The sequence below is a fragment of the Lygodium microphyllum genome, chromosome 12, assembly GCF_053477565.2.
Source record: "Lygodium microphyllum isolate KBCC chromosome 12, Lygodium_microphyllum_v1.1.10, whole genome shotgun sequence".
NCBI classification, from domain to species: Eukaryota; Viridiplantae; Streptophyta; class Polypodiopsida; order Schizaeales; family Lygodiaceae; genus Lygodium; species Lygodium microphyllum.
In genome coordinates, this window is record NC_141146.1 from 64190064 (window position 1) to 64217409 (window position 27346).

Here is a 27346-nt window from a genome sequence, read left to right on the forward strand (position 1 = left end):
TTTGAAAAATCTAGCCATTGTTATCTTTTATTATCAACATAAGCTATGATTTTTACAAGGGATATTTACAAATGGCAGATGTTTACAAGTAGAGATACATCAACATTGATAGGTTAGGCAAGATTCTATGTACAATTTCCAAAATAGGATATCATTATATCTTTCTTTTTCAGGGATGGATATCAATCATATTCATGTAGAAGAAAGTAGGCTGATTGCTATCTATGTCCAGAAATCTATATTGTGGAAATGGCAAATTTGAAAAACCATGGATATGATAATCTCGATACTTGCGACGTCCTTGGATTATAATTTTGTTGGCTAGGATTACCTCCAGTACCTTGTCATAGACATAACATTTTAGACGTATCTACCGACCATTGGTAATCATAAGTGGATTTCTTTTGGAAGACAAAAGATAAAGGCCTCAACTACTTTTAAATTTTTCATCCATTTAAGGCATTTCAGATTAGTCTTCATGTTGAAGAATCGATTGGCCTTGATGTAATAGTAATGCTCATCCCAGAACCATCTTCTTTTACAATTCATTGGGGATAGATTGTATAGGCGATCTAGTATCCTCATCATTTCTCTTCTCCAGTCATCATCCATGGAGTTATGTGAAAATGTGTACATTGCTCAAAAAACAAGGAGTTGGTTCCAGGCTTCATTATTCTGCCAAAGTTTATCCCTTAATAATTAGTAGGCTAATCATTACTTAGAACACTTGGTATTAAAAACCATAGATATTTTTAATTTCAATTGTGCATTGATACCACGTGTAACGTGCCTCCCTAATAATTCCATGGTAGCACGTTTTAGTGATTTATTAGGGAACTATCCTAGACAGCTTCTCCCTGCACTCGTGAGAATGCATAGGGCCTATCGTCTAGGTTTCCTAAAGTCCACCCGATAACGAAAGGTACCGCCCATCCCCACGAGGATCAACTGTAAGCTCAAGGTCCTAATTTGATAACTGAGTTTCTAATACATTAGCTAGCTTCATTAGAGGTGTTTCACAAGGGCGTCTCATTTGACTGGAGCAATCATAGTTACCCTTGGTCCATGGAGTGCAACACTTTTTTCTAGTATAACTGGTTAGGATTCAGGGAACCCTAGTTCTGGCACAACCACCACCAATTTTTCCTAAGATAATTTATTATCAGGGTTTTAAGACCTAACCCTAGGTAAGTCAATGCTCGACTCTTCTAATTTTTCCTAATTAATGTTTTATTCAATCTCTTGAGAGAAGCTCCTAGCTTACTGCAACCACCCATCTGTAGGACAGATCCACCAAGGATCTTGCCCATCTGCTTCTCACATGGTTTTCTTTAGTTTTCCATTTACCTATCAAATTAAGTTATGACATATAAAAGTAGCTTTGTTAATTAACCCCTTATCACAGGTTCATTCGTGTAGTTTTAGGGCACAATACAAAGACAGAGAAAACTGTCTTTTAGCAAAACATATTTTGCAAAGTTATTTACAATGATTTTTCCCTTCTGCCTATGCAAAAGATAAACCTCCGTTCATCGAAAAATCCATTCTTTCTATGTAGAAGAAAAGAAACCCTCCAAGATTTCCATCCCTTCACTCGTAGCAGGGACTCCAGGATCCTATTCTGATTCGTGTGAGGACAAGGTAGTTCCTAGGAGTGATTGAGAGGTTTACGACCAAATCCCCCTAACACTCTTGCCTCCTCCTACCTAACGGATTCCTCATCAAGTGACCTCTCGCCATCGATTCTAGTCCAAAGCTCCTCATGGCGGTACAAAACAATCCCCCTTGGATTAGGGTTCCACATCTAGCCGTGGGGAAGGTATAGCGCGATCTTTCCTCTTATTATCTTGATTAAATATTTACAATCAGATCTAACTATTGCAAGCACAAGCAATCTTTCTTGTGCAGCCATCAATGTGAACATAAATAAAAAATAAACATTAGCAAGTATTTTTATCATAAGAAGCAGCCCCACCCAAATCTAGGGTTTCTCTTTTAAGGTCCCACCTTATTCTTAGGGTTTCGCTTTCTACTTGCAACTCTTTTTTGGGATCCACAAGTTATTTCGCGAATCTAATTTATTATAAGAAGTCTATTTTTTCCTTATGAAAAATTTGGTGTTTCCATCCTAAAAGATACTATAGGCATTTATGCCTATGGTAGGGAATTCATGCGCTGCGCTACCCTAACCCATGCTTAGCAGGATTTTAGATGCTTTTTCAAGTCTGTTTAGACTTTAGAATTTATATGGACAAATTCTTATCAACTTTTGATATTTATTTAATTTCCTTATACTGATAGTTTCAAGGTTGTTGAGTATTTCATATTTTGTTTTTGCTTCAACATTCTCGATATTTTAGGTTAGGTTTTCTTGTTGATTGATATATGGGTCAACTCATGATATTGACACTCTCACTAATATAATCACTAATATTAACATTGTGTATGTTTTTAGTAAGAAAATATTTTTTATTTTATTCTACCCATATTTGATGGTTTAATCGATAATGTCTGACCATTTATCAAACTTTTAATGTTAACTAGAAAGATCATTTTTATTTTAGCTATGTGTCCTAAGTACAATGGTGTTTATTGTTTTTCTAAAAATTTTATTTCAACCACGGTAAAAATCATAAGTGTAATTTTTCTTTCATCTTTTAGACATAGAATTATATTTTCACACACCTAATTTATGCGCGTCTAGTATATATTTTTTAATATAATTTTTCGTTGATTTAATGCATTGCTTATTTAATGATATTATCTAAATGATCTTTCATAAGTTATTATAAAATTTATATGCATCTGTTTATCATTAGCAAAATGAAATAGAGATAGTCATTTTTAGAAAAAAATTATAAATATTTTATTTTCTAATAATGTTTACCATTTTTATGTTATTATGATCACATGCGTCTTTAACTAAATAACAATAAATATCACGAAGTAAATCATAATTAAAATATTTTCTTAATGATATGCATATAAATTTTTCCAAGTGAAAGATTATTTTCAGTGAATATTTAATTATTATATTACTTAGGTTATTTTCATATGCGGCTGTTCATATGCATTCTCATTAGAATGCGTTTATAATCGTTTAAATCTAAATAAAGTGATAAGCCTATAAAATATTAATTTTTTCCAAACCGACGACATGTTACCTCTCTTAGGTTTGTTGTGATGAGGGTCTTGCCAATTCCTACCATGTCATTTTCACCATTGACTACATTCCTTGCTTCCCTTGCTTTAAATGTGCTTTTTGAATTTTTGCGACCTCATGGAGCCATTAGATGCTAGGCGAAATTGACGTGGTAGTTCAAGGAGAGTTGATGCTCATCTAAGAAAATTTTGCTAGCGTTTTGCCTAGCGATTTGGTTGTATGGGATGAAAGCGTAACATGGGTAGAAAAAGTAAAAATGAGGTAGAAGAGGAGAGGTTATTTTCCTCTTTCAAAGCTTAAAGCTTCAATGCATAAGAGAAGTAGAGAAAATTTTCTATCATTAGAAGGTTTTCCTTCTTGCTTATTTTGTGAAGGAGAGGGGGTGTATTTATAGGAATGAGGGGGAGTATGCAATCGACTAATTCATTTTGCTACTTGTGAAGAGCCAATTGAGCTTTATTAAATATTCATTTTGATTACTTATCTATTGGATGGTGGCATGGGGATGATTTTTTAATGCTCTCTCTCCCTCTAGGTGTCAAAAACGTCATGTATTTTGACTTATTTTTTCAAAAACGTTTTTTTCTTCAAAATGACTTATTCTACTGGTTTTTGACCTAGTTACTTCATGACTTATCTGGTATATAAAGTCATGTCATACTCTTTGATACTTAACTTACTCAATATCATGCTTGTTCTTGCGCGTTCTTCATCTATCGATTGAGGCTTTTGCGAATTGTCTTGCAATTATAAAATCAATGCGATCCTCGATGTATTAAATGGAATCGAGAATACCAAATCAAATATAATAAGGGAAAAATTATATGATCAAGCTATCGTAATATTATTTATGAGGTGTCTTTGCTTTTTGTTGGCTGGGATCATTGAGATATCTTCTCATGTTGGATTGTGGAATTGATTCAATGCGAGAATCGATATCAAGAAAATAACATGTGATCACTTATGTGACAGCTCTACGAGTAATTTTTAAAATACCTCAAGCCTAAATTCATTTCTTGATATGAAGCGCTGTGGTAGGAATATTATAGCATATGTACATGTGCTTGATGAGCTAAGAAAAAGTTGGATCCAAAAGTTGAAAAGTGTATATTTTTAAGCTATTTCCTTTAGAAAAGGGGTTAAAGATATTTTAATCCAATTATACACAAGATATGGATAAGTAGAGATATGGTATTTGAGATGAGAAATTGATATACTACTAAAAATAGATTATTATAGATGATATTTAAAGAAAGCCGATTACAAAAAATGTGGATTCATAGTTACAAACATTGAGTGGGGCAAAAGAGTTTTATTTTAGTAGGTCTACAAAGAGACTATGAAGTGACAAGTCACATGCAAATAGTACTTCCACAAGTGCAAAAAGTATATTACAAAAGGGAATAGAAATAGTGGTTGATCCACTTGGTGTGCCAGATATTTCTATGTGCTACTCACATGTAGATGGTGAGTTTGGTGGCTTAGATCAAAGTATGGATGAGTTTGGTATTCCACTTGTTTGTACACTTGGTATAAGGAAAATTAGGGCTAATGTAAAGGGATTGCAGAGTGCTCCACAAATGCACATGCCAATGAGAGCAACATATCATATGCACAGGTTGACATATTATGGTTATCTTACTCACTATTATGTGTATCTAATGAGTGATATAAAATTATTTGAACCCATTATTATAGTCTCTAATTTATGCATAGTACATAATAGGGTTGCTTAGACAAGTGCTACATGAAGTGCTTGTGAACCCATAGTCCTCATGTAGTGCAAGAGTATCGACAAGATAATATACCTATTTCAAAATGTTCAACAACTACCAACAAACTCGAGCTCCTCGACCTATCCACGGAAACACCAGTCCCCTCGACCTAGGCTATCAAGTTTTCATGCTCAAAAAATCCAAAATAATGACACAAACAATTTCTCATCTAGAGAAACACAAAAAATCCAATTACAAAACAACAAAATAAATAGTCACACAAACAAGTAAGTTACAAAAATCATAAGTACTTAAATTTTTCTAGGGGTTTTTAGTTTATGTAAAAACGCTTGACATATTTAGCCCTCCCCCTAGTTTACAAGCATTTATGCAAAGTAGTTGCTTTCATAAAATGATGCTACATTTATAAGCCAAATAAAAAATTGAGTCCAATGATCTATCCCCAAACTCCTCATCAGACTTAAAATCCAAGAAAATCAATGCCACATTTCTCTCAAGCAACTCCTCAATGAGCACAAAAACCATCCATAAAATTCTCTTCAAAATTTGTAAAATTTCTCAATCCAAAATCCTCAAAACAATCCATATTATCAATGGTAAACACATCATCTACAATAATCCACATATCCCTCACATCCACCCTAAGAGAAAGCATGACAACTCTAAAGGTTTTGAACAAGGTTTCAATCCTTTGTTTGTTTCCAAATTTAGTTCCATCCACAAAGATATCCAAAGAATCAAAAAAGTTATTAGAAAATGCTAGAAAAAAATCTCCCATGACTACAAAACACCCAATCATACTATCATTCATATGAAACAAAGTCATCTCCTGACTCTCAACACTATAAAAACTCACAACTTTAAGACATGGGGTCTCTCCAAGACATCCATTCAAACTACTCATCTCTTCAACAAAACAAGACTCCAACTCCTCTACTCCACAAATACAATGGTCAATCCTTTCCATAACATTCCCACAAACAATTTTAGGAGAAATCTCCCAAGAAACTTTAACATCATCACAACCATAAACACTAGGCAACACAATAGGGTCATAGTCCTCATCCAAATACCCAATTGTCTAGTCCTCTTCAACCTCTACCTCACAAATACCTTTCATCTCCTTTTTTCTAGTTTTATATCTTTCTTCCCTCAATATTTCAATTATTTTCAATGCTTTCTCTAAATTTTCTCACATTCTCATTAGTGTCACTCTCAAGTTCCTCAAAACCCCAATCAAAATCATGATAAAAAACACTAGAAGAACTTAAAAAGACTGCAAGATTATCAGATGAAGTTTTATCTTCTTTATTGTTGCCCATTTCAATCATACAATCATCCACACAAAAATCAAGAAATATGAGGCTAGCTCTACTCAAAGAAATACCAATAACTTCACAAATAGAAGCCGCTCAAAGGCTACTCAAACCATCATTAACAAGTCACCAGACTCAACAGAGTTAGTAACAACACCACCATCATAGTAAGTGTGAGAATCCATAAGCACCTCTTACTGATCTACTCAAGAAGCAAGTTTCCATTGAGTGAAACCTTGTGATATCCTGACTTTGATTTAAAATCTTCCCAAATTCTCATAGAATGGGCTTGAAGAACTCTAAAATCATTAAATAGAGAAGATCTCGAGCAAAAAGACTGGAGGATCGTAACCCGACATTTTTTCGGAATAACAAAGACTATAGCCATACATCATGGAAGTGACCACACGAATGTGAGTTAGGAGCCATAAGTTGAATATTGACCCGACACATTTTAAACTTAGAAAATCAAGCAAGTTATAAATTCTTTAAGATTTGTAAGCTTAAAAAGCTTAAGAGAATGAAAAGAAAATAAGAAGACAACATCGATCAGGCCCCCCCTCCCCCTTTTTTTGGAAAACAAAATGGTGCCTTCAACTCCTAATCTTGGCATCTCCAATTATGTAACAAAAAGCATGAATTCAACTCTAGAGATTCAGTAATTAACTCCAACAATCTCCCTCTCTTTTCAGTTTGAGAAGAGGTTTGGGATGAAGTAAGATTATCCGAGAGCCATGCAAATCAATCATGGTATCTTTTGCAGCCTCTTTGGAACTCAAAGATCAAATCGCCAGCATCAAATTACATCTTGGAAGCTTTAGATTGTTGATTTTTCCAAAGAGCCCTTCTTCTTAGCCACAACCCCTCCTCTCCAATTTAGCTATAAATTAAAGACCATGACCCTAAGGAAGAAAGCTACGAAGATTGTGGAGGTAGGAGCTACCAATAACACTGCATACACAATTACTACAAACGGAATGGTGAGCATGGGGATTACAAATGAAGTTGTGAATACCATCAACCAAGTATCCGTCACGGATCCTCAAGTACTATTTTTCTTAAATAAAAACAACTAGCAAGCCTTTATCCCATGAACAGGCAACATAAGCTACATGCGTAAAATAAGATTTTATTTGATTCTTGTATATAATTTCTTTGAGGAATTCTTAACCGTGAATTTCAAGGGGTAACTTGGGTATGCACAAGATGAACCTAAGCAATTACGAGGAAGGTATTGTGTCTCTAAAAGATTTAATAATTTTGATTTTTGAGTTGATCAAACGAAATCTCTGATGGGTAATCACAAACGCTAATCCTTGATATATAAGAGACCCTAGGATGCAAATGCCAAATGATAATGTTTGTAATTAAACTAACCAAGATTTTCTTTTATTGCAGGCAAAGACCCATGAAACTCTAAGCGAGTTATCCTTAGGTATGAAATTATTGCTTAAATTCAATCCAAACTAATCCCCAAGGGAGAGGAAGTGCAGGAAGACTATTGAAAGGTATTGCCACTTATGCAAATTTATCTTGAAGTTATTTTGCCACTTAAGCTAATTTGTCTCGAAGCTATTTTGCCACTTATGCTAATTTGTCTCGAAGTTTTTTTGCCACTTATGCAAATTTGTCTTGACGTTATTTTGCCACTTAAGCTAATTTGTCTCAAAGCTATTTTTTCACTTATGCTAATTTGTCTCGAAGTTAATTTGCCACTTGTGCTAATTTGTCTTTAAGTTATTTTTCCACTTATGCTAATTTGTCTTTATGTTATTAAGTATTGCCACTTACGCTAATTTTTCCACTTATGCTAATTTGTTTTGATGTTATTAATTTTTAAAAAGGAAAAATTTGTCTTGGAGTCTTGGAAGCAACCCTGTTAGAAGTTTAAGTATAATGCATTCCAAATAAAGATGTTTGTGATTTCAAGCTAGGTACTGATCTTTTCTAAAATCATCAGCCTAAAAGATGGATGACTGAGTACAGATCGCCAACTAAGGGAGTATTTCGGTGAGTATAGAACACCGACAAATTGAGGTAGTGTTCCTAATAGTGCTAGAAGTCCCCAAGGCCATCGTGAATAAAACCTACTCCAACGGGTTTTTATATTTTGTTTTGCGTTAGTGAGAATAGACCAATCATGATGCAAAAGGTCTTGTCATATGGAACTCTAGTCGGCAGGAGGAGGTGAGGGTACCAAGTGGCTCTGGTCACAAACTCCTTAGGCTCTTATAAACTACCAACTACATTTCGATTTCCAAACTATGTCTTGGAAATTTCAAAACTAGTTGGGGAACGAAACTTGGAGAGAATAATACCTTCAAACAAGAAAATATATGTAAAATGTTATTTTTTTGAAAGGAACTATTAAGAAGGAATTGCTTTACTCAGTTTTTGTGTTGTGAATTAAGGATGTGGAATGAATTTGTATTAGGAGATAATTCAAAGAAGATGCTTTTATATGTTGAGCCTAAAGTGGTAGATAATTAGATAACTAAAACCACTCTCTCGAGGAAAGTGGGAGGATGGTGGATCCAGACCTATGATGGGGTGGTCTCGGTAAAGCGAGAGCTTTCCTAAGAAGGAATAAAAATTGCACATGATGGACCATTAGAAACCAAAAATCCTGACTCGCATCACTTTAGAATCCGCTAATATTAATTTGCCGCTAGTAATAGATTTGACCAAAGGAACTCAGGTCCATCCTCGTGGGAGTGGTTGGAACTTCCATTGCAGGGTAGACTCAAGCGAGCCTAGTTGGCAAACTCTGAGGGTTTTATCAAAATCCCAGATGGTGCTTCCTAGGATATATCTTGATGTGTTAGCCATCATCCATAATCTCAAGGTATGGAGATATTATTAGCTTGATAAGAAATTTACCTTAGCAATAGATCACAAAAGCTTCAAATGGATCTTTATTGAACAAATCCAAGCATGAGGCAATGAAGATGGATTGAAGTCTTATATGTATATGACTTTGAAATAAAATATAGGCCAATATAGGAGAATGCTTTATGTTGCAAGGATTTCCTTGATATCCTCATTATAGAAGAATCCTCAAGAGCAAAGTCATTAGTTGCTATAGTATCAATGCCAAGTAACCTTATTATTCAAATGGCAAAGGAAGATGATGAAAGGAAGCCTACAAATCAAAAGGTAAGGAAATAAGTGCAAGTGAAGGATCAAGATCCTAAATTAGAGCTTAAATATTGAGATTTCTCTATTGAGGAAGAGCTTATATACTTCAAGAAGAGATTACGAGTACATTCTAGTCATGATATGAAGAAGACAACACTCTACGAGACACATGGTTCTCCATTTTTGGGACATCTAGGCTATGCTAAGACCCTCAATGCAATAAGGAAGAGCTATCACTAGGAGAAACTAAGAGGTGATGTACTAAAGTATGTCACTAAATGCTTGAGCTACCAAAGAGTGAAAGCAAAGCATGTTAAAATGCTAGGCCAACTTCAACCTCTTAATACACCTCAAATGAAGTGAAAATTCATTAGCATGGATTTTATAATAGGGTTTTCTTCAATTCAAGGTGGATATAACTCTATCATGGTAGTTGTAGACATGCTAAAAAAGGTTTCCCACCTTATTCTAGTCAAGACAAATTGTGAAGCTTTTGATATTGTAAGATTTTTTATCAAGGAAGTCTTTAGAGTTTATGGTCTACTAAAAAGAATTGTCAGCAAAGATCGAGATTATCTCTTTACTTCCCAATTCTAGAAAAGCATATTTGAAGCAATTAGCATGCAATTACGTTTTAGTATAGAATATCATCCACAAAGTGAGGGCCAAATAGAGAGAGTCAATCAAGTCATAAAGAATATTCCATGGGCATATTGCTATAGAGGACCTAAGCAGTGGATGCATTATCTACCCTTATTGGAATTTTTTTATAATCTCTCTTATCACCAAAGCATAAAGATGACTCCATTCTAGGCCTTATATCAATAGGATTGTCTTACCTCTTATGAAAAACTATGCGATAAGGGCTAGTGGATGGACTCATTACTACAATAACTACTCCCTTTTTAGGATTGGTAGCAATGCCAATTGCACTCATAACATGAATAAAAAATAAACCATAAGGTACTCCAAATACACACTTTTTGTGGATTAAATGCAATACAATACTCTTAACAATACTCAAAACACATACTTAATACTATGGGCAGTTGATAGTAAGTTGAGGAAGCTCCCACATAATTTATAGATACCTTGAGCTCTTTTGGTAAAATATCACCAAAGGTCTTATCAACTATCCTCAGCCAAGATCCAAGGAGATTATACAAACCATATGAAATAACATGGCACACAAAAGTACCAAAGACTATGATAAACATTGTTTTCAACTTGTCTTCCTTAGTTGTGGCCTTTTCATTGTAGCCTGCAAAGCAGTCCATAAACGAATACAGCTCTTACTTAGCTATTTGACCCAAGATCTAATCAATAAAGGGAAAGGGATGATAGTCCTTGACAGTTTTCTTTCTCAGCTCTTTCATGTCTACACATAAGCGAATTTAATTATTCTTTGTTTTGTTTATCACTACCCATGAAAACAATTCAATATGCTCTACATGAAAGATCAATCTAGCCTTTTGCACACACATCAATTCCTTAGAGAGAGGCTCTCTTAGCTTATCCACCATTCTTCTAACTGACCAATTTACTATTCTCTTTTAAGGGGATTATGTGCACAATAGTAGTAGGGGGAATCATGTTCAACTTATTCTAGCTCCATGTGAATGCATCACTTAAAGCAAGCAAAAGAGACACATATTCATTATGCTTGAACTTGGATAGCATGATATCTCAAAATTGGATAATATCGTATCATGTTTGATAAAATCAAGATCATGTGGAGCCCTACCATCCGACTCCTCCACATCAACATCACAAATCCAAACTTTGGCCCCTATTGTCTCCTTTAAACTTACTTGATATAATTTATTCATGGTGGAACCCTTATCAAATTCACTTGGACTAGAGGTTTCTCCACTATTGAGGTCCCTTCAAGCTCCTCCTAGGTGGGGAGCATGACAATGTTGTGAAGATGGTTGCATTAGTGGACCTTGTAGGTCGTTGTCAATTTGCTAGACAACTACAAGGAAGTGAGTAGTTCTTTTCATCTTGAAATTTCTCTTCCAAAGTGCTAAATATCTGATCAAGCTTCTCAAAAGCACACTTGGTACACACCACAAATATTCCCAAGTGGCCATCAGGTGCAAGTTTTGGCACATTCAGATGATCCACACCAATAACATTCATGAAGGCCTTTACAAGTGGGGCCTCTTCATCACTACAGTCCTCTTCACTATCACTATCGGCCTTCTTCTTCTTGGCCTTCTCCTTGCCATCGATATCCTTCATAGTAAAGTCGTGAATGTTTGTTTCTACCACAGCAGTTGAGGCTGTTCCAGCCATTTGTAAGGGCTTGAAACAGAGGAGAGGAAAGTCAATGAGGAGCTAAAGGGTTTGCTTGAGCAAGCCACAACAAGGTGGTTTGAGGAGGTGTGTGGCATGACTGTGAGCTAATGCAATGCAAGATCACAAAATTTTTATTATCCAGTATCAACTTGAATTCAATTGGTCAAGCTAAGAATGCTCTTCATTCTAGATATTAGCCTAATTTACATTGAATTGGGACTGTACAGTCAAGATCTAGGGGATCTTTCAAATTGGCATGTGAATAGCATTTCCTTAACCAATTACAAGGTATTTGCAGACACGACACCAACATGTGACATGAGCTCTTCTTCCTAGCCTTGGAGTTTGCAAAAGGCATGCATGATGACCATGTGCAACATTGACTCCTCCCTTGAGCCAGATGAGCAAGGAGGTGAGAGAGCAAAAACTTGGAGAGATTGAGAGAAATAAAGGTCATTCAAGCATGCTCATCCCCACCCTCCACCATCTACAAGTTTCTTTTATCTTCAACAAGCTATGGAGTCTATTCAATCCTTACAGCTTCTTGATGTGTTTTTGAAAAATGTTTGACACTTATCACCTCATGGAAGACACGGCTTACCTTTGCTATTCTCTTATGCCTATAATGGTGGAGCTGTGGCAGGATTCAAGCTTCAGCTAATCACAAATTCTGGGATGAGATGTACCTCTTACACTTTCAACAAGACATTTTCAGCCTGTTTGCTCAGAATGTCCTACAGTTTGTGCTTCCACATCCATATCATTGCAATTGGTGGGAAGTGCCAAACTAGTCTAGGAGTTCGGCTACTCAGTAGGGTTATGAATTTGAGGTTCATATCAAGCTTAATGGTAGATTAATGATGGTAAGGTCTTGCTAATTGACACTCATGTTGACATTCAAGGTGGATTGTTGTGTATATGCAACTAGCAAAATCTTTAGGATGCTTTTGACAAGCTTAAGAATGGATCCAGCATCACAGTAGAGGACTTGGTTATTAACGAGGAAATTCTAGTCCCTTGGAAGAGGGCTTATCAAGTTGGTAAAGTTCCTTATTAGAGGAACAAGGTTACACTACAAGAATAGAAGAGCTGCCTACAAGACCAGAATAGCATGAGGATAAACATTAGAAAGAAGGACTAGATACAATTGTAGTTGTCCGTGCCATTGTGCTCAATATATCTGCATGTAGTAGGAGGCATCGACAAAGAAGTTGCTGAAAATTTACGAGGAGTCCTTTGTGCTATCTAGTTCATAGGTCAGCAGACCGAAATGCAAACTTAAATCAACAAACTATATCAAAAAATTTAGACTCCAAGCAGTACAAGGACTACCTCAAATGCATGCCACTCAGGGATTATAGGATCAGTTATAAACTGTGGGCATCTTACTTCAGATGGTATACTAGATGAGGAGCTTAAACACATAGAGATCAAGGTTTTCCTTGAGACCCAATGTACTTTGAGCCACATTTGTAGGCCATAGTTGGAAGCACCTGATCAGATTGGTCTACTACACCTATGGAGGCTCCAATTTCTCATGCCCAAGTCATTTACCATTTGAGAGAGATTGCTTGCACTAGCTTTGGTCATGGAAAGGAAGGGATTGACCCTCTTCTGAATACATGTGTCAAGCTGTGTCACTAAGATTTGACATCAATACTAGAAGCACCCAAGGATTTTAACTATTGTTATTCAGAAGCATTCCGGCAAGCCTTTGCAGTGTTGACTCTAGAGAGTATGGCCAAATCGGAGTTAACAATAAGTGAACTTGATAATGGTACTCATAGTGGTATGCCTATGTCTATGTTGGCAAGTATATGCCCCTGTTTGGCAGTGATACTTATGTTGGTCATGAGATGATCATGTTTGACAAGGTTATGCTCATGTTGGCAATGCATTTTTCCATGGTGGAAATGGTTTGGATCATATTGGCAGTGACTTCCAACCCACACTAATTTACATGACAACTTTTAGCTCATAATAGGCTTATACATGCTGTTGTAGACTTCTACATGTGTTTTTCTAGATATTTGTGGGTTGGGGAAGTATTTCCAAGTCTCCCAAGGTGCTCACAAGTCTCCCAAAGTTCCTCATTCAGTTTGATAACTTGGTTAGACCCTGTAAGGTATCAACTATTCAAAACAGGCCTCTCACAGTTGCAAACAAGGTGCTAGACTACACAATTCAGCCATACATTTCTTATTATAGATTTTTTGTTGTTGTATAAGACATGTTATTATATACCTATGCTCTTTTCATATAGGGGATCGATACCTTCAACTAGAGCTAGAAAGCTCCTCGATTAGAGCTCCTATTATTGGAGAGTTACAGCCACTTTTGTGTGCAGTGGTCCTGCGGGACAACAAGCTGCAGTCCCCTTCAATACAACTACAGAAAGTTATTCACAGCCAATTTTGAATATTTTCTATCATAGATTTTTTTGCATAGGCTTGTAGAGGGCTCTCTAATCCATTTTGAACCAGAAAGTTCCCAAATCAGAGCTCCGTAGCCAAAGTTATCTCAAATTTTGTGACTAGGGGTTTGTGTGGACTGCACCTTCAATGGCAAGGGACAAGGATAAAAGACAGATTAGAGACCAATAATGTAGAGCCTTGCTCCACACTTCATGGTGGCTTGATGCAAGGGATGCAGAAAGGAATAAGGACTTGATGGATAAAATGCACTGAGAAAGAGACAATAATATTTGCAAAAACAAATCAGTCTTGGCTCCTTGTTCCAGTTCCTTCTCTCACTCTTGAAATTCTCAAATGAATGTATTGATTGCTACTCTATGGAAACAAGAAGTTCTCCAAGCTAGAGCCACAACCAACTAATTGACCAACATAGTCAATTCATGTCTAAGATGGATTGAGTGATCTCAACCATCTCAGTTACCAACATGCAAACCAAGGCAATCAATGACAAACTTGTAACCCTTACAACTCAAGTTGCTAAAATGGTTGTAATTAAAAGGGCAACTCAACATGATTATGAAAAACATAATGGGCATTCTCATGGACATTATGAATGCCATGACCATCGGTAGCATGGGTTTGATGTGCAAATGAAATTGCATACACCTACTTATGGTCAGCATGCATATGATGATTTTGAATATTTTGAGCAACAACATGCATCTTATGACTATACACATTCTTATGACCTACATTTTGGTTACATACATGGACAACCATCCAGACAGCCTTATGTACATGGGCAACATCATGCGAATATATATGAGTATGTACATGGGAAGCAACATCACTATCAGCAAAGGAGTGCTTGATATCATCAGCCATTTGATCATTACTATGAGCAGCATGCGCATCCTTATGAGCAACATGATGCTTCTTACGAATGATGCCATGATGAGAGCATCTCAGTGCAGCTTCATGAGTAGGTGCCCCATCAGCCCAAGGCCCTTAACTTTGAATGCCCAATAGTAGCCACACATGTGGGACTCATGGATACAAAATGCCTAGGGGTTGATGCAGTGAATGCTATAGTGATTGCAACCTCATCTGCTCCAGTTCTACCTCGCACAGTGGTTCCCAATGAGTTTATGGACAAGTCAATGCATGCGACCATATGGGTTGGTGAGGATGTTATGCCACCATCAGTTCTTGAAGATGACACCATGAATCAATTCTATGATATAGCGAATGCATTGGATCACAATTATGATTTTGACCTCGATGGTAGTATGATGACCCATTCTTATATGGATGACTATTATGCTCTTGATGCTTATTATGTATGTTATCCATTTGACCCCAGGGAGAAGAATGGTCTTAAAAAATCCCTACCCCAATCAACATTTCACCAATGCAATTCTCCCCCTACTTCAAGGGTGAAATTTTGACTAAGGATTAGCTTAATTTGCCCTAGTCTACATTACAAACAACTTGAAGACATCACACTATTTTAGAACAGTTTTTACCCTGCATTAATAACAATCAAGAGTCACCTATATGGGCTGAAAGTACACTTCATGAGCTTTGTTTTGACATGTCAAAAGCCTCAATCAGAGCTGAGCATAGAAAGTTATGACCAGTTTTCTCCAGTATGCCTGTTTTGGACAGCATACTGTCCACTATTTGTCAACCCCTAATTGTCAAGAATTGGTGGCCAAACTCATACACTATCAACTTGGACATGTCATATACATCATATACACATTTGTACACCCCAATTCCACATGAGATTGTACTTCCCCATACCTATATTTTCCTTTGTAATGTTGAATAGAGTAGTACTCTGCAACCGCCTCCTTCGGTTGTGAGCCACACCAATAAGTTCTCTTTTTGTTTTTGAGGGAAAAAACCTTCGGGGTTGGGATGAAATATAAAAGAGTTGGGATAGATAGGTAGGACCATGGGTTAGCATATTAACAGATGAGGTATTTAAGGTGTTGGGAGATCTAATTAGGGCATCAATATCAATAATCAAGTCTCTCTTTTACCCTTCCTTCTAAATTTTATGGCTTTCCTTCCCTTTCTCTCTCGTTTCCTACCTTTCTCTTTATTCTTCTAGAGGGAGAAATACTATTAGAATTGGGTTTTTCAAGTTTTTTAGCAAGAAATTATTACTTAATCGACTCTTGTGTGACGGAAAAAAATGGTGACCAAGAATTTTCCAATTACAAGGGCACATAACATATATTTAAAGTACAAAATACTCTCACCTCTTGAGTCACATCACCTTATTCTTGCCTATGAAAAGTTTCCATAACTAGGCTTTGGCCAATCTTGGTAGTATCTTCTTTTATCAACCTTATGGTGATGGAGATAATCCTTTCATACTTGGTATCCAAACAACATGGCAACATCAAATGCTCAATAAGTATGGTCAAAATAGCTTGCTAGCAATGGATGCGACATTTGGCACTAATAACTATAAGGTACTATATTTCTTATTCTTTCTTAGCTTTAATTTTTTAATTATGTTATCCCTAAGTTTTTTTATTTTTTAGCTTCTCTATGTAATTCCATTTGTATACAATTCTTGTGTTTTATCACTTTCACAATGGAGTGCTTGTGGCATGGACCATTATGTCCTCTTCTTGTACCACATCAGTTACATCATGGCTAGTTGCATTAAGAAATCGATTCTTGGACTATAACAATTCATGGGAACCAAATGCTTTTATGGTGGATGATGTTGCTATTCATTAAGGTTTTTTTCTACAATTACATTTATTGTCTTTTCTCATCATGGTTAACCACAAAGTGGTTTTATCCATTTGTATTTTCACATGGAGGCTTTTGGTGTTCCTATTTATCTATGTATATGGCATGTGAGAAGTAGTTGGCTAAAAAACCTTGTGCCTAAGGTGGATGATTTTCAAGTTTGTACCGATACATTTAGAGAACTTTGCAACATTATAAACATGCAATATACACCTAATTCACATGAGAATGCTAGGATAGATGAGGCTCAAACTCTACTTTCAGCTAATTAAGGAAGAAATTGACATGAGAATGCAATATACACCTAATTCACATGAGAATGCTAGGATAGATGAGGCTCAAACTCTACTTTCAGCTAATTAAGGAAGAAATTGACAAGGTTTTGAGAGTGGGGTTTATCAAACCGGTTAATGAGGCTACTTGGTTATCTCCTATTGTTGTAGTGCCAAAGAAGAATGGGAAGATCAGAGTTTGTGTGGATTACAAGAAATTGAATGCAGCTACTATCACTGATCCTTTTCCCATCCCTTTTACTGATTCTCTTTTTGATGATGTAGCAGATCATGAGATGTACAGTTTCTTGGATGCTTTTTCAAGATATAATCAGATTAGGATGCATCTAGAAGATATGGATAAGACATCTTTCATTACAGAGTGGGGAGCTTATGTTAGCACAATTAAGAACTTTGGGTTGAAGAATGGACCGCTTGAGTTCCAAGGAGCTACAACAAAACATTTGAACCATATTTAACAACTTTTATGAGAGTATTCATTGATATTTTTGTGTTTTTGGTAGCAAATTGGAACACTTAAACCACCTCAGACTATGCTTTCAGAGATGCAGAATGTTTGTATGTCATTAAATCCTTTCAAGTCAGTGTTTGCAGCCAAAAGAGATGTGTTGTTGGGTCATATCCTGTCAGAGGAGGGTATGAGTATAGACCCTAGGAAGATTGCAGTTGTGCAGAAGGCCAAGGCTCCCAGTAATGTGCAAGAGATCATGAGGTTTGTGGGGTAGATTAAGTGGCATAGCATATACTTAAGGTACTTGTCACATAATTGTTCTCCTCTTATAACTCTCACAAAGAAGGGGATGCAGTTTGTCTAAAGGGAAGATCAGGAGAGAGCTTTTAGTGTTTTGAAAAAGATGTTGGTGGTGGCTCCAATTTTGCAACCTACAGCATGGGAATTACCTTTTCATGTTTTTATGGATGCATCTGATTCAGTAGTCGGAGCTGTTCTCATGCAGGATAAAGTGCCAGGTTGGTACAGATCAATTTACTCTTCAAGTAGGAGATTGAGTGCTGTGGAGAAAAACTATTCAATCACAGAAAGAGAAGCACTTGGAATGGTCTTCTCAATGCAAAAATTCAGACATTATTTATTGAAAAATCAAGTTGTTTTTCATGTGGGTCATCAAGCATTGCTATTTTTGATTAATAAGTCCCAGTTGACAGGTAGATTGGCTAGATGGATGCGATTGCTGCAAGAGTTTGATTTTAAGGTTAGTCATATCCCTGGGAAAGAGCATGCCATTGCTGATTATCTCAGCAGATTGCAAATTGATGACAAGAATTCATGATCAATTACCTGATGCTGAACTTTTTGAGGTTTAGGTGCTTGACTCTAATTCATATTATGACCAAATGCTCCATTTCGTGAAGTCAAATTATGGCTGCACACCTTTCAGCAGATCAGAGAAGAAGGTTGGCATTAAAGAGTAGATTATTTTAGGGTATCTTGAACACACTGTATAGAAAGGGAGTTGATAATGTATTGAGAAGGTGTGTTCTTGAATTTGAGCAACCAATAGTGCTACATGAAGCTCATTCCGGACTATCAGGAGGCCATTTTTCAAGTGAGATTACATGTAGGAAAATATTGCAGGCAGGGCCTTTAGTGGCCTATTGTGTTGAAAGATACTCATCAATATGCTAAAGAGTGTTTGCAATGTCTGAAGGAAGGTCAACCACTTGACAGGGATAGAACGTAAGATCATCCTATATTACCATTTGAGCCATTTCAAAAATGGAGAATTGACTTTGTCGAGCCCATCAAACCAGCAGCTAAAAGGATAGGGAACAAATATATTTTGGTTTGCACTGATTATGCTACAAAGTGGGTAGAAGCTTAGGCATTAAAAGATAATAAAGCAACAAGTGTGGCCAAGTTTTTATACTCTAACATTATGACCAGATTTGGTTGTCATATTGAGCTGATTAGTGATCGAGGAAAGCATTTCTTGAATCAAGTGATCAAAGAACTCACTATCAGGCATATGATTTTGCACAAGAAATCTACTCCACATCACCCTCGACAGAATGAAGAAAAAAATGAACGTCTGTTTGTTATGCAGTATATGCTGAATGTTGTTACAGGAAAGGGAACACATGATGATGTTTGGTATGTTGATTTAGGTGCATCCAATCATATGATCAACCATGCAGAATGATTTGGAGAGATGCAAGATTTGCAAAATGCAGGTTATGTGCAGATAGGTGATGATTCATGCTACCCAATTTCACACATTGGAAAAGTTTTCTTGTCCTTGCGTGATGGTAAGACAAAGAGTCTTTCAGATGTATTACATGTGCCATCTATTACAAAGAACTTGGTGTCAGTCAGTCAGATGGTAGAGCAAGGGCTGCAAGTCAGATTTAATGCAAAGGGCTACTTTGCAATCTCATCTCCTGCAACACATCTTCTAAGCACTTCATCTTTACCTTTCTTGTACAGTGCGCCGCCTAGCAGGGTGTAGGGGGCTGATTCTAGCATAAGCTTCTTCCTTTCCCGACTAGAGATACCAGGAGGGTACTGTTGGGTTGCCAGCAGATTGGCAATGCCTGCATACCAGGGGGTTACGGTTTCTACCAGGAATAGGGAAGCATCAGGGAGGTCTGGATCATCCTGTTCCTCGTCTGCAGTTTGTGGGATACGCGACAGATGATCAGCCAGAACATGGGAATGACCTAGCTTAGTAATTACCTCAAATTCGAACTCCTGGAATAGAAGGAGCCATCTCATCATTCGTCCTTTCACATCTGCTTTGTTCATCAAGAAGGACAGGGCCTCATGATCCACATAAAACTTAAAATGGGTGGATAGGAGGTAGTGGCAGAACTTTTCCAATGCAAACACCATTGCCAAGCACTCAAGCTCTGTCACTGTATAGTTCCGTTCCCTATCAGTGACTTTTCGGCTTGCGTAATAGATCGGTTGATCCAGCTTCGAGGAGCCCTTCTGGCATAGAACTGCGCTTAAGCCTTCAATAGATGCATCGATATGTACATGGAACTCCTTCGTCCAATCAGGAGGCTGCAGAATGGGTGCCTCTATTAGACACTACTTCAGAGTGTTGAAGGCTTTGTCACATTCTTCCGTCCAAGTAAACTCTGCATCTTTCCTCAGAAGCTTGTGCAAGGAGGTTGCCTTTGTTGCAAAATGAGCTATGAACCTTTTGTAGTAACCCACATGGCCTAGGAATCCCCTCAACTGTTTGAGATTGGTGGGTGCTGTCAAAGCTGCGATCTTTTCGATCTTTGCAGGGTCTGTTGATATCCCTTGTGCAGAGACAATGTGGCCCAACAGAACTCTAGAAGAGACCCCAAAGATGCATTTGTCGGGGTTGAGGGAAATCCCATACTCCCGGCATCGGTCAAAGCATTGTTCCAAATGTCCCCAGTGTTCATGGATCAAACTGTAGACACAGAAGTCATCCAAATATACCTCAATAAAATCATGCAGATGATTTTGGAATGGGGCCATCATGACTCGTTGCAAAGTAGCAGGGGCATTACAGAGCCCAAACAGCATCACTCGGTAAGCGTAAGTCCTCCATTCTGTGGTGAAAGTTGTTTTGGATTGGTTTTCTTCTGCGATTTGGACTTGGTTGTATCCGCTGAATCCATCCAGAAGGGAATAAAGCTCATGTCCTGCCACTGTGTCCAACAGTTGGTCTGTGAAAGGGATAGGAAAGTGATCCTTCTTTGTCTTGGAATTGAGTTTTCGGAAGTCAACACATATTCGCAATTTGCCATTATTCTTGGGTACAACCACGATAGGTGAAACCCATTCACTATTTGCCACTGGATAGATGAACTTGGCTTCCAGAAGCTTCAGCAGCTCTGCTTTTACCAATGTGGAATAATTCGGGTTCATTCGCCTCTGTCGTTGCTGTACTGGCTTGGCATCAGGTTCCAAGTCAATATGATGCTGACATATTGTGGGATCAATCCCCTTTAGGTCTTTGTAGGACCAAGCAAACACATCCAAATTTTCTTTCAACAAGTTGTACAAGGTTGACAACTCCTCTTCTAAGAGGCTGCTACCCACCTTCAAGTGGCGTTCAGTGCCTTCTGCATCCACAAAGGTTAACTACCTTTCACCTTCTACTTCACAGATGAAGGTCCCGCGGACTGCTTCTGGGTACAGATCTGACTCCTTCAAGGGAATGATGTCCTCTTCTAGAACCAACTTCTTCTTTTGGTGGAGACTTAGGTTGCTCCTTGAGATGTTGAAATGGAATTAGAGCTGTTTCGGGTTTGGTTTCACGATTAATTACCTCTTGGATTGAAGACTCATCTTCTGATGACACGTCTAGGAACGTCACATAACAGGGACCCTCTGATGCCTGTTGGGTTTGTGAGACTGGTGCTTGTTGGCACGGTGCATCATCATCATCTTTTCTTGGCAAGGATGGGTGAGGACAGCATGAGCCACTGCTGAAAGACGGTTTAGTCTTCTTTATCCATTTCTTATAAAGATTTTGCATATGAGAAGATCCATTTACCAGACCAAATGGTACCATCGCCATTCTGTCCCACAGCATGAGCTCGTCTACTTCTGATGCTTCTGAAACTTCTTCTCCAAATGTATCCTCTTCGGGTGGAATAGACTCTTTTGGCTCACTTTCATAACCTTCTTCATCCATATCATATTCAGCCTCTTCTGTCTCTGCTTCTGTCTCTGCTTCTGTCTTTGTCTCTATCTCTGCTTTTGTCTCTGTCTCTGTCTCTGTAGGAACTCTGTAAGAGAAGAACAGGTTCTCTGTTTCATCTTTTGCCTCTGTGTCTGGCTCTGCTATGGTCATGTAACAGGGAGAGCAGTACATCCATGCTTCTATCTCACTGTCAGAAGTGATTTCGGAAATCAGTCTTGGTTCAGGCAGGAAGTATTCACCCATTGACAATGGCTTTGCATCTCTTGGGAGTTGGCTTACAGTATCCACTGTTAAGGAACGTGCCACTGTTTTCTTGGGAAGGATTTGTTTGACAGCATCTTCGTCTACTGATGTTCCATCTGTAGCCTCATTAGGGGAGTTAGAAGATAATTCCAAGGAGGTGGATCCATGTCCTTTTTGAGCACCATATAGCTTCAGCACCACTTTGTTGGGTCCTCTACCCAAGGTCAAGGTTCCTTTGAACCAATCTGTCCTTGCTCTGGCTTCAAAAAGCCATGGTCTGCCCAGTAACAGAGGGTAGGATGCACCATAAGAGTTTGGCTTCACCACCAGATAGGTTAGCCAATAATCTTTTCCGGCTACTATAGTCTTCACATATGGGAGAATGCCCAAAGGCTTGATTCTGCTCTGATCCGCCAGCTTGATGAGCCATTGGGTTGGTTGCACACCTTGTAGGTCTAGATCCTTCATTGTCACATCCGTTATAATGTTCACTGATGAACCACCATCAATCAGTGCATTTGCAATGAAGCAGCCTTCTATCCACATGCCAGCCTCTGGGGTACCCGGATCTAGGAAGGCGTTAGCCACATCCACTTCTTTTACAAGCTCTGGAGCTTTGTTGGACTTTATTGCTATTGAGGGAGCAATTCTTAAGCCACGTCTTCTTGTCAGTATACTTTTGAACCTTTTTCGGCAACTGGGAGACAACATCAATAATTGTCGGAATGTGAGGTTTGGTTTAAAGGTATCTAGATCTCTGACTAGATCGTATTCCTTAATAGGATCCACTGGCTTATCTAATCGGTTAGGGAATGGGGCAACACCCATTTTTATTTTTCTTGTTTCTTCCAACAGAGGAATCTTGGAAACTTTTTCTGCCCCTTGTGGCACTTCCTCCTCTTCTATCTCCTGGACCTCTGGTCCTGTCTCTGTAACTGTCTCTGTAACTCCCTGTGGCACTGTAGTGCTCTGTACGGCACTGTCAGGCTCTGTTCTATTCTGTTCTTCTGGTGGAAGATTGAACTTCATTGTTCTGGTAGGAGGATTATTTTCTTTCTGGATAGGTGGTTCCTTCTTCTTTGTACGTGTGATGGCAGCAACTTCCAATTCCACTAAATTGGAGGTAGGCTCTTGGGCCTTGGCCGGACTATCAGTAGCACTGTTTTTCACTGGGGCTGGGCTTGGACAGTCTTTTGCAGTGTGGCCTTCTCCTTTGCATCGAATGCATAAGGGCTTGTAATCTACTGATCTTCTGGGATTTGGACAATTTGGTGAAATGTATCTCTTTTCTCCGCATCTGTAACACTCCACTTCTGATCTCTGACCACCGCCAGACTGTCTTCCTCTGTAACTTTGGGATGGAAATCTTCTGGGTCCAAAATTAGGACCAAACTCCCTAGGCTTGGGTCCAATATCCTATGTTGTCATTTTGGATTCCAGCAAGTTGAATCTTGCATCTTCTTCCTTTCTTCTCCTATCGTGCATCTCCTTCAGAGAGCAAATGTCCTCTGTATGGTTCTTCCGCAAACAGTAAGAATAGAAGGCTCCAAGAATGATTGGTTTTCGTGTACATTCAGTGGCTAAATGGCTTGCTTGATGACACTTACCACACCAAGTATTTGACCACATCACATCTCTTCCTGCTCCTGCAGCGTTGGATATGCTAGCAGTATTCACTTTCAGCATCTGTAGTTGCTCTATAATCACATCCATAAACTCCTTTTTAATATTTGCAACTGAGTTGGATAAGTAATCCTTCAAGCTTTCTCCTCCTGAGGTACCGGCAGGAGGGTTTTGAGGAGTCTCTGTAATCACTGCATAAACAGGTTGGGCTAATGCAGAAGGGTCTCTGTTCTGATTTTGATTCAGAGCTCCTGTTTGAACTGTTGGCTGTTGGCTGTTGGCTCCAGTTGGTAGGGTTCCACTGTTGCTGCTGATTTGGCATTGGGGAAATTGGTTGGGACCATTATTGTTGTGGTTGAACCATCATTTGAGGCATTGATTGTGGCCACTGTGGATTTGGTGCACTGTACTGTGATACTGAGGGCATCTATTGGTAAGGGTAGGGGATTGTCCCTGGAACTGCATTTGGTGGGTACATCATTCCTGGCATCAGAGGAGGTAGGACTCCTCTTCCTGGATTCATCGCCAATCTAGCTTCCACTTCATCGTACAGTCTTGCACCTTCTGTTGCAGCTTATAGTGTGGCTGGTCTTTGCAACTCCACAAACTTACGGACTTCTGGTTGTAATCCTTTGAGAAACACCCCCTTCTGAATGCCATCATCTAAATTATGGTTAGTCCATCTCTTCAGGATGGATTCCATTCGTGAGACATAAGCTTCTACTCTTTCTCCAGAGGACTGACTTAGGTTCATAAATTCCTCTCGCATCCGCTCTTCAAAACCTTCACGCCTGAATTTAGTGAGGAAGGCCAACTTCAGGTCATCCCATGTGCCAAAAGTTCCTGCTGCTTGTCTCTCATACCATTGAAATGCCGCGCCCTTGAAAGTGGCGGGGAATATTACTAACCAGTGCTCAGGGGTTCTAGCATTGTTAGCCATATATGCTACCATAAACTCTGCTACATGAAGATCGGGGTCTTCATTGTACTCTCCCTTAAAAACTGGCAATGGAACTACATTCGCTGGCCTGTCATCAATATTTCCAGGATGGATCTGGCTTGGAAGTGGACCTCCAGCAGGAGGAGGAAGGACTTGATGTGCCATTGGGGCTTTTGTAAAGAGTTCTGCAAGGGCGTCAAAGGCGGCTTCTGCTGCGAGCTCGTTCTCAGCCTTGATTTTTGCTTTCTCTCTTCTCACGTACCTCTGGACTCGTTCTAACACTTGCCTCTTTATTGCGTCATTCATCAGGGGGTTGGCTCCACTATGTTGTTAGTGCTCCACAGAGGGTTAACAGAAGGCTTCAGTCTCTGGAGGACTCTCTTGCCAACATTTCTTCTACTTCCTCCTTTTCAATGTCTTTGAATTCTGCTTTCATGCCACTGCACAGAGGAAGGTATTCGGTTCTGAAGGTGTCAAAATGCATACGTCTAAGCATTGTGGTGGTGCTGTCATCATAGTAATGCCAGCTTCTGATGGTTTCAACAGTGTATGTTGTAAAGAACACTCTGTCTACCAACTTCCAGTGGGTTGCTAATTGAACAAACAGAAGGTTATTAGTGCACCAAGCATCCCATGTATCTTGCTGTTGAGCATCCACAAACAAATTCCAACTCTTTTCCTTCTTGTCTTTGTGAACCTCTACATACCAAGACTCCTGAAGCTTCTTCACAATCTCCCACTTGATGATGTCTGGAAACTTCTCAATGAATGCCAAATCTTCCATGGATGTTCATTCTCTCTATTTCTGCTCTTCAGTTTGTCCCCAAACAGTTTGCCACCAAGATGCAAGTTTCTGCTGCTTCAACAGGAAGAGGAAACTGTCCACCACATAGAGTATGCATCATGATGGTGATGTGTTTCCGCCATTGTGGGATGAACTTCTTGTGGAAATTGGCTTTGATTATGAGAAATTCCAAATCTTCAGTGGAAGAAGGAACTTTACAAACATCAATTGAATTCTTCTCTTCTTGGCAATGCCAATTTCTTCATTTTCAGCCTCTTCTGGTGCTTGTTGATGGCAAGTTTCCCCGGCTGCGCACCAAAAACATGGAGCCCCAAGAGGAACACCAAGGAAAAGGGAATTCTCTTGCAAGAAAATCTATCTTGTAACATCAACAAGCTTGTTTATTATGTTTCATATGATCACAATGAAGAAAAGAACACCAGGCACAACAAATCTTCATACAGCATCATGTAGATCTCCCACGGATTTGATAGAATCAACCATATTCTTCAATATCTTCACAAAATCCATCAATAGAACAAAGAAAGCAAAGTAATACACCATCTTTGAATGGAAATACATCACATAGTATTCATCTTCAATATCTTCATAGTCTTCTCTCTCAATCTCTCACATATAATCACTCTGTTTCAGTAGAATTGGCTATCTCTGACTCTCTCTCTCTCTCTCTATCAATAATACATCATATCCTCACTACAATCTCTCAAAAATCACTCTCAATAATCCTTCTTAGGTCGTGGATACCCCTCCCAAGAGGTATGTCTGATATGAAGAGTCACCAGAGCCACTACAGTGTCTTTTCATAGCTCACTATTGTCACTTCACTCCAGTCTTCACTTGAGTCTTTAGCAGCTACTTCTTCCTCTTCTTTCAGCTCTTTTGCATTTGTATTCACCTCTTTCCAAGGCTAGAAAACTTTCCCAAGCTACACATACATTCTACAGAACACATACAGAAGCATACAGAATAGTCACAGTACAGTACCAGAACAGCTACAGTACAGAATAGAACAGAGACAGAAGCTCTACAGAAGGTTACAGAAGGTCATCAAAACCTCATAACTCATACTCAAACCATTCCAAACTCTCACAAACCATTCAATAAGCTTTCACAAGATCTCAATCTTCATCAATCAATACTCCATCCCTCCTTACATAAGACAATTAGAACAAAACAGAAGCTATACAGAAGGTATATAGAACCAATCAGAACCTATCAGAACATCATCTCAAAATCTACTCCCACCCTTTGAGGATATGGTAGATAGATCGAGGGTAGGGATCCATAAAATGACATCCACGCATCCACATTGCCATTCTAGACTCTTCTCCTCCACTTAGGTTGGGATTTGTAGCCCTTCATCATGCGGGATACCTCCTCAACCTTGTTTTCTCAATCATCTGGGAGCTCTGTCCCCCAGATGTTGGATTTTAATCTCTTTCAGTGAGCCATCTTTCACCAAGCCTTTTTTCCATGGTGATTACCTCCATTACTGCTTCGATGGATAGCACTTTGCTCAAACCTTTTGGATATCGAAAGGTGAAGTCGAAGGATTGGCAATGATTTTTCCACTGCTCCCACATTGATAGCTCTGTATTCTAGTTCATGGGTAAGCAGTCCCTTTCTAGTGGGATGGGCGGCTCTGGAACTACAAGTAGTTGTGCTTGAGCTCTTTTGCATGCTTGATGTAACATTCTGACCCTCTTCTTTTTTCCTTCTACCTTCCTTTCTCCTATGGCATCTTATTCTTCAGGGGGCTTTGGTTGTGGTGAGGGGGGTGGTGGGATCTACTCCTCATCTTATTGCTTTCCTTCACGGCTTGATCCTACCCCTGCCTCCTGAGGTTATCATTCTTGAAGTTCTAGGACATCAATCTCCTCTGGTGTCAAGCCTACTCCAAATCATTTCTCTTGCTGATCTTGATTAATCGGGTCGAGGCTTGCATCTTGGACT